Genomic DNA, 15,800 nt, shown 5'->3' with positions numbered 1-15,800 from the left:
GTGGGGCCATTCTTAGTCAAACCACCACAAATTGGAATGTTCTTGCACTGAAGTTTGGTCATATGTTCACAGTGCCCAGTGGTTGTATCTTTGTGGATTACAGAACTCTGAGAGAAGTAGCATTGATCAAAGAAGAAGCCCAAGTCTAACCTGTCACACATGGTGGCAGTGTGGTAAATTCTATTTGGAGTGATAAATGTGCTTTGGAAGGACAGTTGGAATCTGAAGTTCTTGTTTTGTCCCTAAACTTGCAAGACTGTTGTCCTGGCTAGTCTTGTAACTACTTGACTCAAGTTGGAGTCACCAGAGAGGAGGAAGCCTCAATTGAGAAAATGTCTCCATAAGATCAAGCTGTAGGCAAGTCTGTAGAACATTTTCTCAATTAGTGATCAATGGCGGAGGGCCCAGTCTAAGCCATCTCCCGGCTGGGGGTCCTGGGGTCTACAACAAAACAGACTGAGCAACCTAGGAGCAAGACAATAAGCAGCTTCCTCCATGGCCTCTGCAGCAGCTCCTGCCTCCAGGTTTCTGCCTTATTTGAGTTCCTGTCCTGACTTCCTTTGATTATAAACTATGATGTCAAAGTATAAACAAAAAAAAAACCCTCTCCTCCCCAACTTGGTTTTGGTCATGGTGTTACATTGGAACAATGAAAATCCTGACTAAGACAATTGTTAAATCAAAATTTACAGGGTAGATTTTAATCACCTTTTTAGCTAGCAAAGACCTTTAAGAAAGAAGAGGCTGAATGATAAAATCTGATTATAAAGAGATGGATTTTGATCTGTAGAGTAGGAATAGGGTTTGAGGATGAGGAAAACTACATTTGGACCCAGAATTTAAAGTAGAGTGTGGTTGGGGAATATATCTCAGAGTGTTTGTTTAGCATATTTAAGGTTGGGAGTTTGATCTCAGTACAGAATAAGTGTGTGAGTGAGTGCTTAACTGAATAGATAAATAAGGAGGGTAAATGGGAGGCATTTAAATTGGAAAAGACTGAATAAGAATGAGTGCTGGGTGCTGACTGCATGCTCATGGTGCACAGACATACATGCAGGGGAGCACTCAGACACAAAACATCTTTTTTTAAAATTTCTTTAAGAAATAAGAGAATCAATACTTCTTGCATAACTCTGTTCATATTTTCTCTAGGTATTTCCTCCTCACTATTATTTGATGACAAGGCTTTCTGTATGCATGAAAAAATAGACAAAGGGGAACTTCCACAACTCCTGTCATCGTATCATATCTATGCACCTGCCTGTCCATCCTCAATCCTGCTACTGTGGAGCTTTTATCCTATCTCATCCTGTGGTTAAAGTGAGTTGCCTCCTGTCTCCTCAAAGGCACTGCCTCAGGACCTCTCCTTACTCATCATTAATTTTTCCCACACCAGGCATGATGGTACATGCCATTAATCCCAGCACAGAGGAGATAGCAGCAGGCAGATCTCAAGAGTTTGAGGACAGCCTGGTATACAAAACAAGTTCCAGGACACCCAAGGCTTCACAGAGAAACCCTGTCTCAACACAAAATTTCCTAACTATTAAAATACCCCTGTAGTTATACAGACCTGTTGTAATTTGTTCCATATTAAAAACCAGCCAAGCCAGGTGTCATGGCGCACACCTTTAAAGTCAGCACTCAGGGAGGCGGAGGCAGGTGCATCACTGTGAGTTCGAAGCCAGCCTAGTCTACAAATCAAGTCCAGGACAGCCAACACTACACAGAGAAATTCTATCTCCAAAAACTGAAAAACAAAAACACCCCAAAACAAAGACAGCCAACTTAAAAAATAGAGAAAAAGAGGTAAAAACAACATGGTTTACCTGACATATTCTTTCAGTTACTACTAAACTTACTTTAGTAGTTTGCTTCCCTTTAAAATAAGAAAACGTTCTTCAAATTGGGTGTGGTGGTGCGTGCACTAGGGAGGCCGAGGCAGGTGAACCCTGTGCTCCAGGCCAAAGTCACCAGTGGCTTCTACATTGCTAAACCCAAAGGTTATTTTCAAACTTCATCCTAATTATCAACAGAATTTAACATAAGTGATCTATTATTTTTTTAAGGGCCTTTACTGGCTTTCCCACCACCAAAGTTTTTCTTGCAGCTTCAAGTGGCTGTTGCTTCTTAGTTTCTTTCGTTTTTACCTACGTTTTTACCTACAGCGACCATGTTCCTATTGGGTATCCCAGGATTCAGTCCTCGCACTACTTTTCCATCTTTCCTTTCCTTTGTTCCTTTGAGGTTTTTTCTAAGTCTGTGGCTTTGAATATCATCTATATATAGACAACTTTAAAATGTATTTCTCTGGCTCCTGAATTTGTCTCTAAACTCCAGATTCATATATTTAGCTGCATAGGTGACATCTCTGTGTGGTTGGTTTCCCAAAGATGTGTGCTTTTTCACACTCTACCCACTATCAGTTAATGACAGATCTGCCCAAAACCTTGTAGAAAGCATTGGCTCTTTCCTTTCTTTCTCTCATCCTTCATCACTCCATTAACAAATGAGACCATGTGTCTACCTTCAGAGATCTTAGTTCTTATTTTCACTGCTTGAAATGTTCCAAACCATCTTTTTTATGGATTCGTTGTTAGTTTTATAAGTGTTTCCTCTTTTTTTTAATTTCTCATCTCTCTTCCCCTCTCCCTTTTCCTGTCCTCTCCTGTTTTTCTTTTCTTTTCTTAGAGATAGGTATCCTGTAATCCATGCTGGCCTGAAACTTTTTATATAGCCGAGAATGACCTTGCTTTTCTGATTCTCCTGCCTCCACTTTTCAAGTGCTAGATTATAGGTATGCACTACTTACTACACTTAGCTCCAAACTTAGCACATAGAAAGCTAATCTCTCTACCTCCTAGTGACACAAGTGCCTGCGCACGCGCATACACACACACACACCACTCTATTTTAAGCAAATTAACAATAAGCAATCTTCATCATACATCATACTCTTATCCATCTTAGTAAATACCATTTTTGTCTAATTTATGTTCAACAAAAATTGTGGAGTCACTTGTCCACTCTTTTATGCAAGCCATATGCAGTATTGGCTTTACCCTTAAACTCACTCAGAATATAACTTTTTTTACAGTGCTTACCCATTACAGAAATGCTGGTCCAAGTTACTAACGTAGCTTCCTACTTGATTTTCTTGCTTCTGTTTATGTGCAGCTCATACATTCTTCTTAGCACAGTAGCCAGAGCAGGCTCTTCAAAATTAGAAAGGTCAGTCATGCCACTGCAGCTCAAACTCTCATTTGTCTACTGCTTTTACTCAGAAAAGGCTTGGAGTCCTTACAGGTTTGTGCAAGGCATGACAATATGATTTCGGTTATATCTGAGACTTTTCTCCTGCCTCTTTTCTTCCTTGCTTACTCTGCCTAGCCACACTGACCTTGTTCTTCCTTGAGCATTCCAAGGACACTCTTCCCCTCTCCCTCTCCCTGTCCCTTTTCCTTTCCTCTCCTGTTTTTCTTTTCTTTTCTTAGAGATAGGTATCCTGTAATCCATGCTGGCCTGAAACTCAAGGCCTTTGCTTCAAGGCCTTTCCATCTGTTGTCCTATGATAATATTTGGCCTCCCTCCCTCCCTCATCTTGGTTCAAATGTAGTTTATCATGTGGCCTCCCTAATGAGCTATTTAAAGTGCCCCTTTGTCTCACCCCTTATACAAATGTTCCATATTCCCTTTTTAAAATTTAATTTATATATTTATTTATTACAATTTATTCACTTTGTATTCCCGCTGCAGCTCCCTCTTCTGTCTCTTCCTAGTCCTACCCCCTTCCCTCTTCTCCCTGTGTGCCCGTTCCTTAGTCCCTTGATAGAGGAGGACCTCCTCCCTTTCTATCTGACCCTAGCTTATCAAGTGTCGTCAAGGCTGGCTTCATCATCTTCCTCTGTGGCCTGACAAGGCTGCAGCCCCCAAGGGGAGGTGATCAAAGAGCCAGCCACTAAGTTCATGTCAGAGACAGCCCTGTACCCCTTACTAGGGAACTCACTTGGAATCTGAGTAGCCAGTGGGTTTCCTTTGAACAGAGGGTCTAGGTCCTCTCCATGCATGGTCCATAGTTAGAGTATTGGTCTGCAGGTCCCCTATTTTGGCTTTGTTGTTCTCCTTGTGGACATAATGGAATACTGCTCTGCAATTAAAAACAAGGAAATCATGAAATTTGCAGGCAAATGGTGGGAACTAGAAAAGATCATCCTGAGTGAGGTAACCCAGAAGCAGAAAGACACAAATGATATATACTCGCTTGTAAGTGGATAATAGTCATATAATATAGGATAAACATACTAAAATCTATAGCCCTTAAGAAGCTAAACAACAAGGAGGACCCTAGGGAGAATGCTTAATCCTCATTCAGAAAGGCAAACAGGATAGACATCGGAAGTAGAAGGCAAGGAACAGGACAGGAGCCTTCCACAGAGGACCTCAGAAAGACTCTATCCACCAGGGTATCGAAGGAGATACCAAGACTCATAGCCAAACTTTGGGCAGAGTGCTGGAGTCCTTATGGAAGAAGAGGGAGCTAGAAAGACCTGTAGGGACCAGGAACTCCATATTCCCTTTTTAAAATGTTTCCTTCATGGTACATAGAGCTGTGTGATGTACTATTTATTTTATTTTCTTTTTTTTCCACTGGATTTTATACTTCTTAAAAAAATTGTTTGTATTTGTTGAATTCTATTATATATCTCCAATGTTAAGGCTATACCTGATACTTAATGGGCTTTCTATAAATATTTATTAAATAATGGAACAAACTTGTAAATCCCCCCCCTTTTTTTTCCTGTTTTTTGTTTCATTGTTTTCAGTGGAATACCCAACACAGAATAATTATAAACATTCAGTTGTGCATAAATGGAGCTAGTACTTAAGTATAAGTGTTTTAAATAAACATTTAAAAACAATTCATGCCCTATAAGCACTGGACTCCGGGTCAGCAGAGCAGAGCTGCCTCACCTCTGGATCCCTAATGGTAATATGATCCCCTTGCCCAGTAATCAGTACAGTGGGTGCCTGTAGAGAATGTGGTCGGTCATAGTAAGCCCTTTTCTAGGGCTTTCTCTAACCTCTCTGTATAGACTCAGTCTGACCAGAACAAAGACAATTGGAATTTTTTAAAGGTAACTAGTGATTAATAGTTTTACCTGATGTACTATTTCCTCAGAAAAGTCAGTGGGAGTCATTTTGCCTGGCTTCACATTCTTTCATTGCTGCTGTAATTTAGGACAAATAATTTAATCTCTCTGGACAGTCATTTTTGATAAAATCAGACAACTATACAATGGTATTTCCAGCATAGCTCTAATACAGCATGCATGTACGGTGTTTTTACTTATGGCCTCACTCTCACATTGGTAGTTCATTTGCTCTTCTTGCTGACTATCAACTACTGGTAGATTTGACTTGTCAGACATAAGGGCACAACGAGGTCTCTGTGCTGCCCCACCGAGGGAGACAGAATAGACCAGAAAGGCAGAAGAGACACCTAGAGTAAAGGCGTGAATTCAGCCAGATGGGCACAAGCCTTGAGAGCTAAGCTTTAGCTCTTACCCAGAGACGTCCTTCATTACCTGCCAATGACCATGCCAAGAGCCAGAGCTTTGTGGTAGAGGCAAGTTTAGGATCGTATTCTAACGTGATGTCTGTGCCTGTTTTCTTAGGAAAACAACCATCAGAAGTATGTGTGACACAATTTCCTAGCCAGTCCAACCAGAGTAAGCTTGTCCCAGATGCTTAGATTTAGGAAATGTCTATGTTCTCTCCCTTGTATTGTTGCAGTATTACTTAATTATCCGGGCCTCACCCTTACCTTTTTAAGCCCTTTTATGATGGGCAGGAATAGGACTGTCAACAACTTTATTGACCACCCACTGTAAGCAGGTACTAGAAACTGCTTCTGTGTTTTAACTGTTTTAAGTTAGAGGTGTCACTTTTCTGTATTTGCTTATTTATATTACATTTTTAGAAGCAAAATATTTATTCTAGTTTATCTTTTACATATAGTAATCATTTTGTGTCTGATTGTTGGTATTTTCAGGTTTCTCAATCAAAAAGATTTTGAGAGATTTGTAAATGTAGAGAAAGACAAAAGCAAAAGTGTATCTGGCTCTTTCTATTGGGTGAAAATTTAAATTGGTTGCTTTAGATTTTTAAAGCTTTCTTAAAGTAGAAATTAATAATCCATCCCATTCTGACCTCAGTATTGCTGACCAATCTTAAAGGGCTATGCTATACCAAACACCAAATTTGATTCTAAATTAAGGTATTTAGTTTTGCAACAAGAGTCATTTCTTCACAGCTGCAAGCTGAAATTTGGCCCTATCCCTTTCCATGAGCTCCAGTTTCTTTAGCATTCATTGATGAGCCAACCTGTTGGGCAAGGTCATCTATTTTCTGAATCCCCTAACCTTCCTAGCAGTAAAAAAGAGAAGCAAACAGAAACAATGTCTTTTTTAAAATAAAGTATTTCTGCAAAAAGAAAAGGAAGAGGGATGCAACTGCTTATATCAGTCTTTTAGCATCTTTTTTAAAATCCAGGTTCTGGAAGAAAACTCAAGGATGGCATGTAACTAAGAATCATTCTCGATAAGTAAAAGCTACATTATACCTTTAGTCACAGTACGGGAGGCAGAGGCACACAAATCTCTGAGTCCAAGGCCAGCCTAGTCTGCATGATGAAACTGTCCCAAAAAGTTACTTTATTACACACAACCGATCTCCTAAAATTGTCAGGATCCATGGTATGTGGTAAGTTAACTTTTACTCCTATTGAACAGTATTTACATATATGTGAGATAATGCTTGCTTGAGTCACTTCGGATCTAGATGCTGATATTGGATAAAGAGAAAAGCCTTGAGTAGTCACAGCAAATAGGAACAAGCTGTACCATGAGGAAGCAAATACCTAGAACTTAGGTCATTCTTGAGGAAAACTGAAACTTTTTAAAGCAACCTAATGCTTTACATTCTAGACTTAAAGGTTATGTAGCTTGTAAAGTTTGTTTGGATGCTAAGCAGAGAAAGTCTAAAAAAAGGTAACTTGGAATTATTCAAGAACTTGTAGAGTCTTAGCTACTCGTGCTGTGAAGGGTGGTGATGAAAACATATGGCTGGAGATGTAGCTTAGTGCTAAAGCAAATGCCCTAGTGCTCTGAAGGCCCTAGTACCACAAACTCAAAAGGAAAAAGGAAAAAGAAGCCAGCAATGAAAAAGAAAAGATCTGCATAGATATGGATACTGGGGTTGATATGAGTAAAATGAAATTATGTCCTGAGATTTATCCTAATCTAACAAAAATAGGACAAAAGAGATGATACCTGGTGGTGGGTGTGTGGGAATCATTACACTGTCCACTTTATTTTATGTCTGAGGTTTGTCTGTGTGTTTTGAGTAATTTACAGCAGAAGTCTTAAGCCTAAAATGTTCTGTTACTATAACTGCCCCTCTGTGTACTCCCCCATCTCAGGAGATTTGAAGGAGAAAGTGCCATTCCACAGTTTGGGAACTTCTGACACAAGCATTTTCACATGGTAAATAGAAGCTAGAAGTCATGACTAAATAGAAATTGCATTCATGCTAGTGGCTGGGTTGATATGGAGGCTCTGGAACATAACTCGTACCATAAGCCTATCATAGCTCACACCATGAGTAATCACAGAGGCACCTCATCAACTGGTTTTATGAAGTATATCTGAATTTCCAGCCCTATAAAAGTTGAGAAATCAAGGATGAAAAACCGTAGAGAACATTAGGGTAGAGATGAAAAGGACAAAATGGTAGTTTAATAAAAACAACTTGGAAATCTTTGGGTGAAATGGGGTTAAGAACATTCATTCCATTTAATTCAGAGATGCTAAAAATTATTTATATTTCTCTCTTTCCTATAAGTAGAATCTCTAGAAATTGAAAGTTGTACTTTGATGTCAAAGGACATGTAAATCTGTAAATGTTTAAATCTAGAAACACTTCTCCATTGTTAAAAGCTATTGGCTTGCTTTAGAAATGGGATCAGTTTTTCTGCAAAATGACCCAGATTCTAGATTTCTGCTTGCTTATAGTATGATTTCTTTCCTTACACTATAGATAGAGTAGTCAAGGCTTTTCTTCTTACATATCAAATTTTTCCTTTGATACTAAAGCCCTTTCTTGTTTTGTCTTCAGAGTCTATTCCTGTGGGGTAGTTTGTGGAGTAGTTAAGATTGTGATTATGTTTCAAATCCTGGTCCTGCCATGTCAGCTGAGTGACCTTAAGTCAGTAGTGACTGACTGAAGGTATCTAAACTTTAGATGGGAAAAACAGAACTTTGTAGAATTCGGTGAGCCAGCATATGTACAGGGCCTAGCACATAGTGAGTGAAGTGAATATACTAACAGCAGGGTCACTGTCTCCAGTATAATTCTCAATTCCATTGTATGCATATGTGAATATCCCTGCACAACCATTGTAGCTGTTCCTTAGCAGTCCAAGAAACAAGGCCGCCTCTACGTCACAAGCACACCGGTCCCTTGCTGTTTCAGGGCATCTAAATGAACTGAGCTGATGGGGCAGAGGAATACAAGTACATATAGTATGGCTTTTATGTTACTGCCCAAGTGAAGACATTTCTGTGTCCCTAGGTTATGATGACATAGCATTTGCTTATTTGATTTTACTCATTGTTCCATCCTATACTAAACCTACTTATCACAAACCAAGTTTTCTTGAAGGTGGAAGATCAAGGAAAGAGTTTTCCAAATAAGTGCGTGTCAATTAAACTGCAAATCAGCCTGCCCTCTTTCTTGCTCAATCTGAGGGTGAGTTGACGCCTGTTTGTAAATCCTTCCTGGTTCAGTGCTGTAGGTACCCTCATCTAATGAGACCCACCCACCTTTAAATTGCTAGGATTGAGTTATGGTTCAGCCTAAAGAGGCCAAGCCTACCCTGTGTTGCCAGGTGGGCTAAGTGTTTTCTCTAAGGAATTAAAAACATTTTGTCATAAAGGTACAAGAACACTTTTTTTTTTTTTTTTTTTTTTGTCGTGCCTTAGGACTTCGGCTGAAAGAAAAGACAGCTTTAAAGGGGTGGCAGGAGTTGTAAAGTCATGGCTCAGTGGTTTAGAGCACTGGCTGCTCTGGTAGAGGACCTGGGTTGGATTCTTAGTACCCACATGGTGGCTCAACCATCTAACTCCAGCTTCAGGATCCAGTGTCCTCTTCTGTCTTCTGCAGGCACCAGGGACATACGTACATACCATCAAAACATTTATTTGCATAAATATAAAAAGTTTTAAAATGAAAGAAAAAAAGACTAATACCTCTCTGTCGTTTAGGGACTGGCATCAGATAGTCTTCCCAGGCTGCTATAGCTCGTTATTCTCACCCTGTAAATAACTTTCGCCATGAACATTAGATACAGTGGAGACTGGGAGAGGGTTGTGCAGACACGCCAAGGAGCAGAGCTGTGAGTGGGACTGACAGTGGGAGAACAGGGTGGAGCATACACCAACGCAGCAGGAAGGAGCAGTTTAGCTAGTTCCTGACAACAGCTGCTGTTTATTATTACCTTTGAGGATCTGCATATCATCTACGACCTGGGAAATCCATTGATTAAGGAATGTTGTCTGACACAGAAAAATGATAGCTGGGGATAGTTGGTGCTCAGTAAATATGTTCTTTTGTTTCCCATTTTCTAACTCCTTTATCCCTCTTCCTCTTGACCATTGCCAAATGGAAATGTACAGATGAACAACTCATCTAAATATAGTTCAAGAATTAGTTTGGCACCAGAATTAGTAGTACAGTTGGACTGAATTTCTCTATACTGGCCCACTGAGGCAGCAGGAATAGGAGTTTGTTCAGGCTGTTGTGTAGTAGGTGGTATAGTTCTATTTGGCATGCAGGAAGTAGACTGTGAGGCTCCTTTATGTGTCTGTTTGCCAGGAGCCTTATCTTTGTAGTCGGGACTAGAAATCTTGCTAAGATGGGTTTAAGTTGGGTATTGCCCCTTTGTAAATCTCATGGGTTTGATAGCCTCTGCTTGGAACTATAGAGAGCCGGGAAACTCAGAGAGCATTTAGATCAGTTGGCAGGAGTGTCCCTTAGGATTAACGCCTTTGCTGGAGTGAAATGCCCTTTGAAATTTTCAGCCTTGACTATTTACTTCCTTTGAGGCAGAGTGCTCTGTGAAAACTTGCATGGATCTCTTGTGGTCAGAAACTTCCCAACACAGTATAGCTACGTATAATAACTATTTAGAACATAGGCAATCTACTCTGCTTGATAATTGTTTATAAATTTTCGAAAGCTTGGCTTATTTTATATGAATGGGTGTTTTGCCTTTATGTATGTCTGTACCACTTGCAGGCCTGGTATCCGCAGAGACTGGAAGAGGGTGTCTGATCACCTGAAGCTGGAAGTGTAGGTGGTTGTGAGCCACCATTTGGGTTCCGGGAACCAAACGTGGCTTCCCTGAAAGTAGTGTACTTTTAACCACTGAGACATCTCTCCAGCCCCAGGATTGAATGTTTTAACTCAGGGCATTGCTGCACAACCCTCATTCTGTGTAGTGTAAGGATTTAGTAAGACCCTGCAAGCCCTGACACATGTCTGTTTTTTTCTAGTGATGCCTGTCAATCTCTATAGCTAGAGCTCAGTTGTAAACTGGGAAGAACTTTCTCCAGTTTGTTACTAGGAAGTGGGGGCAGAAAGATTTAGTAAAAGTGCTTAGAAATATGATTAGTGCCTGAGAATAAGAACTTCTGACAAGTGAGGGAATTTAGATCAGTGCTACACTTAGTCCCTGAGTTTTGAAGCCTTCTCATTTTGGAGTGTGCACAAACGTTGGCCAATACGTATGCATATTTCTCTGTCAATATATCATGTTTTGATCCATATAAGCAGCACATAAATCCAGACACAGAATGACTCTGTTGTAACAGAGGTCCCTTGTTTTACCCAGTAATCTTAAACTCTTTCCTGACCACCACAATCCCTAACACAAGGTCATTTTTAATATTTTTCATCTTCATAATTTTCATTACAACATATTTAAATTAAATCATATACTCTGGCTTTTCGATGTGACAGTATTTTATTTGTTTTTGAGACAGGGTTTCTCTGTGTAGCCCTGGCCATCCTCAACTAGGCTGGCCTTAAACTCAGAGACTGGCCTTCCTCTGCCTCAGGCCTGCTGGGACTAAAGGTGTGCACCACCTCCTAATAGGTTATAACCATTTACTTATTGAAGGGCATTTGTCATTTTTTGCTATTTAGATGAGCTACTGTTAACATTTGTGTACTAGTTTTTGTGTGGATGAAAATGTTTTCTTAATCAGTATATGTGTCCAAAAATGAAACCTACAGACAGAGTAAGTGCACTTTAAACTTAAAAAAATGACTGTGTGTACATGAATGGATGCATGTGCCATGGTGCACGTTGAGGTCAAAGACAACTTTTGGAAGTCAGTTCTTTAATTCCATCGTGGGTTCCAGGGACTGACTCTGGTTGTCAGGCTTGACAGCAAGCATCTTACCTGCTATGCCGTCTTGCCAAATTATGTTTTCTAGGAGGTGACAGTTTGTTATAAGGGTCATGTTTTTGTCTTTTGTTTTTCACCTACTCTGCTAGGTGCCAAGGGGTAACAGTGTAGGTTTTTCCTACTTAGTCCTCACTACTACTCCTGTGGGGCCCAATATACTTCATTACCGTTAGGATAAGGAGAATTTAGACTAGACCTCTGTTGACAGTCATACGGGAGAGAGAGCAGACCTTCTAACTGTTCCCTCTCTGGACTTCCAGTGGTACTTGATGGTCGGAGTGCTCATTCCCACTGAAAAGAGGTAAGAGTTGCTTCACGTTTGAAGTTCTCAGATGCCTCCTCAGCTCACGGGGATCTGTCATAGACGTAAACAGAAGTCTAGTTCCCCCACAGTCTTGCCTAACAGGAGTAGAGGGCTACAGTGTTCTGCCTGGTGTTTGGTTGGAGCGGGCTGGTTATTGCTTGTCTGCTCTTTGCTTGGTCTTTGGCTGGAGAGGGTTAACTTTTCTGGGTGCTTTCCTCCCTCCCTTCTGGCAGTGTTTGTCTATGTTAGCATAGGCTAACCTAGAATTCATGTCCTTGCCTCTGCCTCCCAAAGTGCCAGGGCTTCAAACACGGACTACTAGGCTCATTTCTGAACCTTTAATGAAACCCTCTTATCACAACAACCTGTTGTCCAAAGGATAAAATATCAACCTGTTAGCATGGCCATTTGCTGCTCTTCACTGCCTCACTATAGTTAAAAACAGTCATATCTTCTGTAGTTTTCCACCATGCACATGTGGAAAACTATGTTGCCAGCTATGCTAGTAATTTCCTGTTATTCTTTCTTCAATGCCATGTGTTTTCGTGTTTTGTTGTTTTGCAGAGGTGCTCTGTGGGTCCCACCTTCTCATCTTCTCTGCTTGGTAAGCACCTGAGCACCTGGCCATTGCTCAAATCTAGACATGTTACATATGGTGAAGCCCTCTGAAATTCAGAGGTATTTCATCCCATCTCAGCGTTATCCTAGCAGTATGTGCATACTCTGGAGTGTGTTTTCTTGTTTGCCTAGATTTTCCAGCTTACCCTTGAGGAAGGATTGTGCTATACATCTCTGACCTATTCAACTGTAAATGTTTTGAGGTTAGGCACTTTGCCCGTCTTAACAGTCTATATCCTCAGCCCAGCATAGAAACTGACACTGAACAAATGTTTATTAAATCAATAAATGGATGATTTATTACTTTCACCCAAAAACTGTCTGCAACTTGAGAGACTAGGTAAATTCATTTTTACCATTGCCATTTATTCCTTTTTAGTTTCCCTTAAACAAAGCAACTTTGAAAAATTATAATAATTAACCATTTACACCATACTGCCTCCCACTTCTGTAATGACTTTCAGGTTCTGCGGTTCTACTTTGGGACAGCCAGCAGACGTGGTTTCTAAAGCCAGTTTTTCAGGCCATTATTAACAATCCAGTCTTCAGTAAATTGAAACCTCTGATTGTAACTAGTTTTATTGAGGTGGAGGGTTTCTTTCCTTTTTTTTTTTTTAACATTTATTTGTTAATTTAATCTCTTTACAGCCTGATCCCAGCCCTCTCGCTTCTCTCCTCCAGGTCCTGCCCTCACTACCCCCTCTTCCCGTTCCCCTTTCTTTCTTAGAAAAGGGGAATCCCCTAAAGGATATCAACCCATCCAGGCACCTCAAGTCACAGCAGGACCAAGCACATCTCCTCTTGCTGGGACCTGACAAGGCAGCCCAGTTAGGGGGAAGGGATCCAGTCGCAAGCAACAGAGTTGTCATTGTTAGGGGACCCACATGTTGTCCAAGCTGCACATTTGCTAAATATGTGTAGGAGATCTAGGCCCAGTCCATGCATGCTCTTTGGTTGGTGGTTCAGTCTCTGTGAGCTCCCATGGACCCAAGTGAGTTGACCCTGTAGGTAGGTCTTCTTGTGGTGTCCTTGACTCCTCCGGCTCTATCCTTCCTCCCACTGTTCCACAAACTCCCTGAGTTTAGCCTAACTTTTGGCTGTGGGTCTCTACATTTGTTTCCATCAGCTGCTGGATGAAGCCTCTCAGAAGACAGTTATGGTAGGTTCCTGTCTGCAAGCATAGCAGAGTATCATTAATAGTGTCAGGGGTTGCTTCTCTCCCATGGGGTGGGTCTCAAGTTGGGCCATTCATTGGTTTGCCATCCCCTCAATCTCTGCTCCATCTTTATCCCTATGTGTCTTGTAGGCAGGACACATTTGGGATCTAAGATTTTATGGGTAGTGTCCCCCTTCCTCCACTGGAAGTCAAGGTGGAGGTTTTGTTTGACAGGCATTTCAGAACTGTCACTTTCATTGAGTGGCATAGATTTGTCTTGTATGTTTACACAAATACACTGTTAAGTATTTTACAAGACAAACCTATGCCACCATACACATCAATTCTTTGTAAGAAATCTGATCCAATTTCTTATCATATGTGCATAATCTCTCCACTTACAAGACCTACTGAGCATGCCAGGTGCTATTACATATTTCATATAAGTAACTTGTAGTTCTTATAGCCATTTTGCAGTATAGGTGTTGTTATCTAGGTTTTGTAGACATGGGAACTGAAGTTGAGTTGTGTCTGAGCCTGAATTGTTGCTGACTCCAAACAGTGGTTTATTTATTTTAGTGTACCACTCTGTCTCTCAATGAACAATCCTACTATTATATTTCTCCCAGTATCCTGATTTCCTACCCATTTGATCACATCTCTTGAGACACGGTTCTATCGTCTGTTTTATAAGACAGAAATGGGAGGAGGGAAATTCATTTTTATGATGATGCTTGTGTATATACTGACATTTGGGTTCTTTGGCCTCTGATAGTTAGCAGCATTCCAGGTGTTTTGTCCCTTTGATAAAATCAAGGAAACATTCATTAGTATATCTCACAGGATCTAAACAGTTAATTCACTGTCCAGAAAGTCACATGAGTGAACAGTGAAACTCAGCAGTTGGAACTGATGCTTGATGGCTAAAAAGGTCATTAACATTGAGCTTCTTTGTCACAAATGCCTGATACTGAACAATAGTAATTAGAGGGCTGCCAATCAGAAACTAGGATATTTTCCTTCAGTGGCTGACTGAGTGGTTCCTCCCTTCCTCATGTCTCCAAACACCAGTCACATCCCACAGGGTTTGAGAAGGTGCTGTATGGGGTTGTTTGATAACATCAGGAAGGTGAGGCAGAAGTGGAGAAGTGCTCTTACTGAGGAAAAGGAATACCTGAGTTGTAATATCCCTCTTTGTCACTTTCAAGCAGCAGGAAGCAAAGACCATCCAGGTCACCTACAGAAGCAATTAAAAATGGTTCCAATGATGATAGGCATGTCCTAGTTGCCATCCTGGCCCCTGTATGGTCCCTGTATGACAGGGATACACGGCCCGAATCCACAGGTCGGAATTTAGACGAAGCAAAGCCTGAGGACTGGCCCTGCTCCCAGGTACTTGTTGCCACATAGTGGCGGCATAGCCTTACAGCTTCGGCGCGCTTACAGGCCTGCACTCAATTCCAGCACTCAGCAGATACCACTATCCAAGAGACCACAGCACACCACTAGAAAAGCATGCAAAACAAGCAGTAGTGAGCCTTCTTCCTTGACTCTTCGAGATGGAAAGACAGCTGTCCTGCACTGCTGAAGTCTAGCCAGCACCACAGAAGTTCTGGAAATGGGCTGTTTCATTTCTCTACTGACATTTACTTACTAAGTGATCTCAGATGACCTGCAGCTTCCTTGGTTCATTTGTATTCTAGCCTGATCCTTCTTTTATTCCCCTAGAAACCAGTATCTATCTTTCTGAGGATGTCAACTCACTCCTCTAGTGTATCTTCTGTTTAATCAGGGGTGTTTAACCACTTGGGATTGGAGTGCCCCAGGCAATGAGAGCTTAAAGTCATGCTACCCATTTTGATCATTTCTACCTCAACGAATGATAAGAAAGGCACAGTATGTGGTGTTTATTTATTGTGATGGTGTATGTGTGTGCATTTGCCTGTGCATGGACATATGATGGCCAGAGTAAGACCCCAAGTGTGTTTCTCTGTCATTCTACATTATTGTCTTAAGACAGGGTCTTTTACTGAACTACAAATACTTGGTGTTGGGTAGGGTAGGTCAGCTGGTCGGCCAGTGAGGCTCCCGGGATCTGCCTGTCTTCATCCCCTAGTGCTGAGGTTACAGGCACAGGAAGCCTGGCTTTTCATGTGGTTGCTGGAGATTCAAACTCAGGTCCTCGTGCTTG

This window comes from Meriones unguiculatus, chromosome 1 (assembly GCF_030254825.1).
Source record: "Meriones unguiculatus strain TT.TT164.6M chromosome 1, Bangor_MerUng_6.1, whole genome shotgun sequence".
In the NCBI taxonomy this organism is placed as follows: domain Eukaryota; kingdom Metazoa; phylum Chordata; class Mammalia; order Rodentia; family Muridae; genus Meriones; species Meriones unguiculatus.
Note: the sequence above shows the minus strand (reverse complement) of the source record.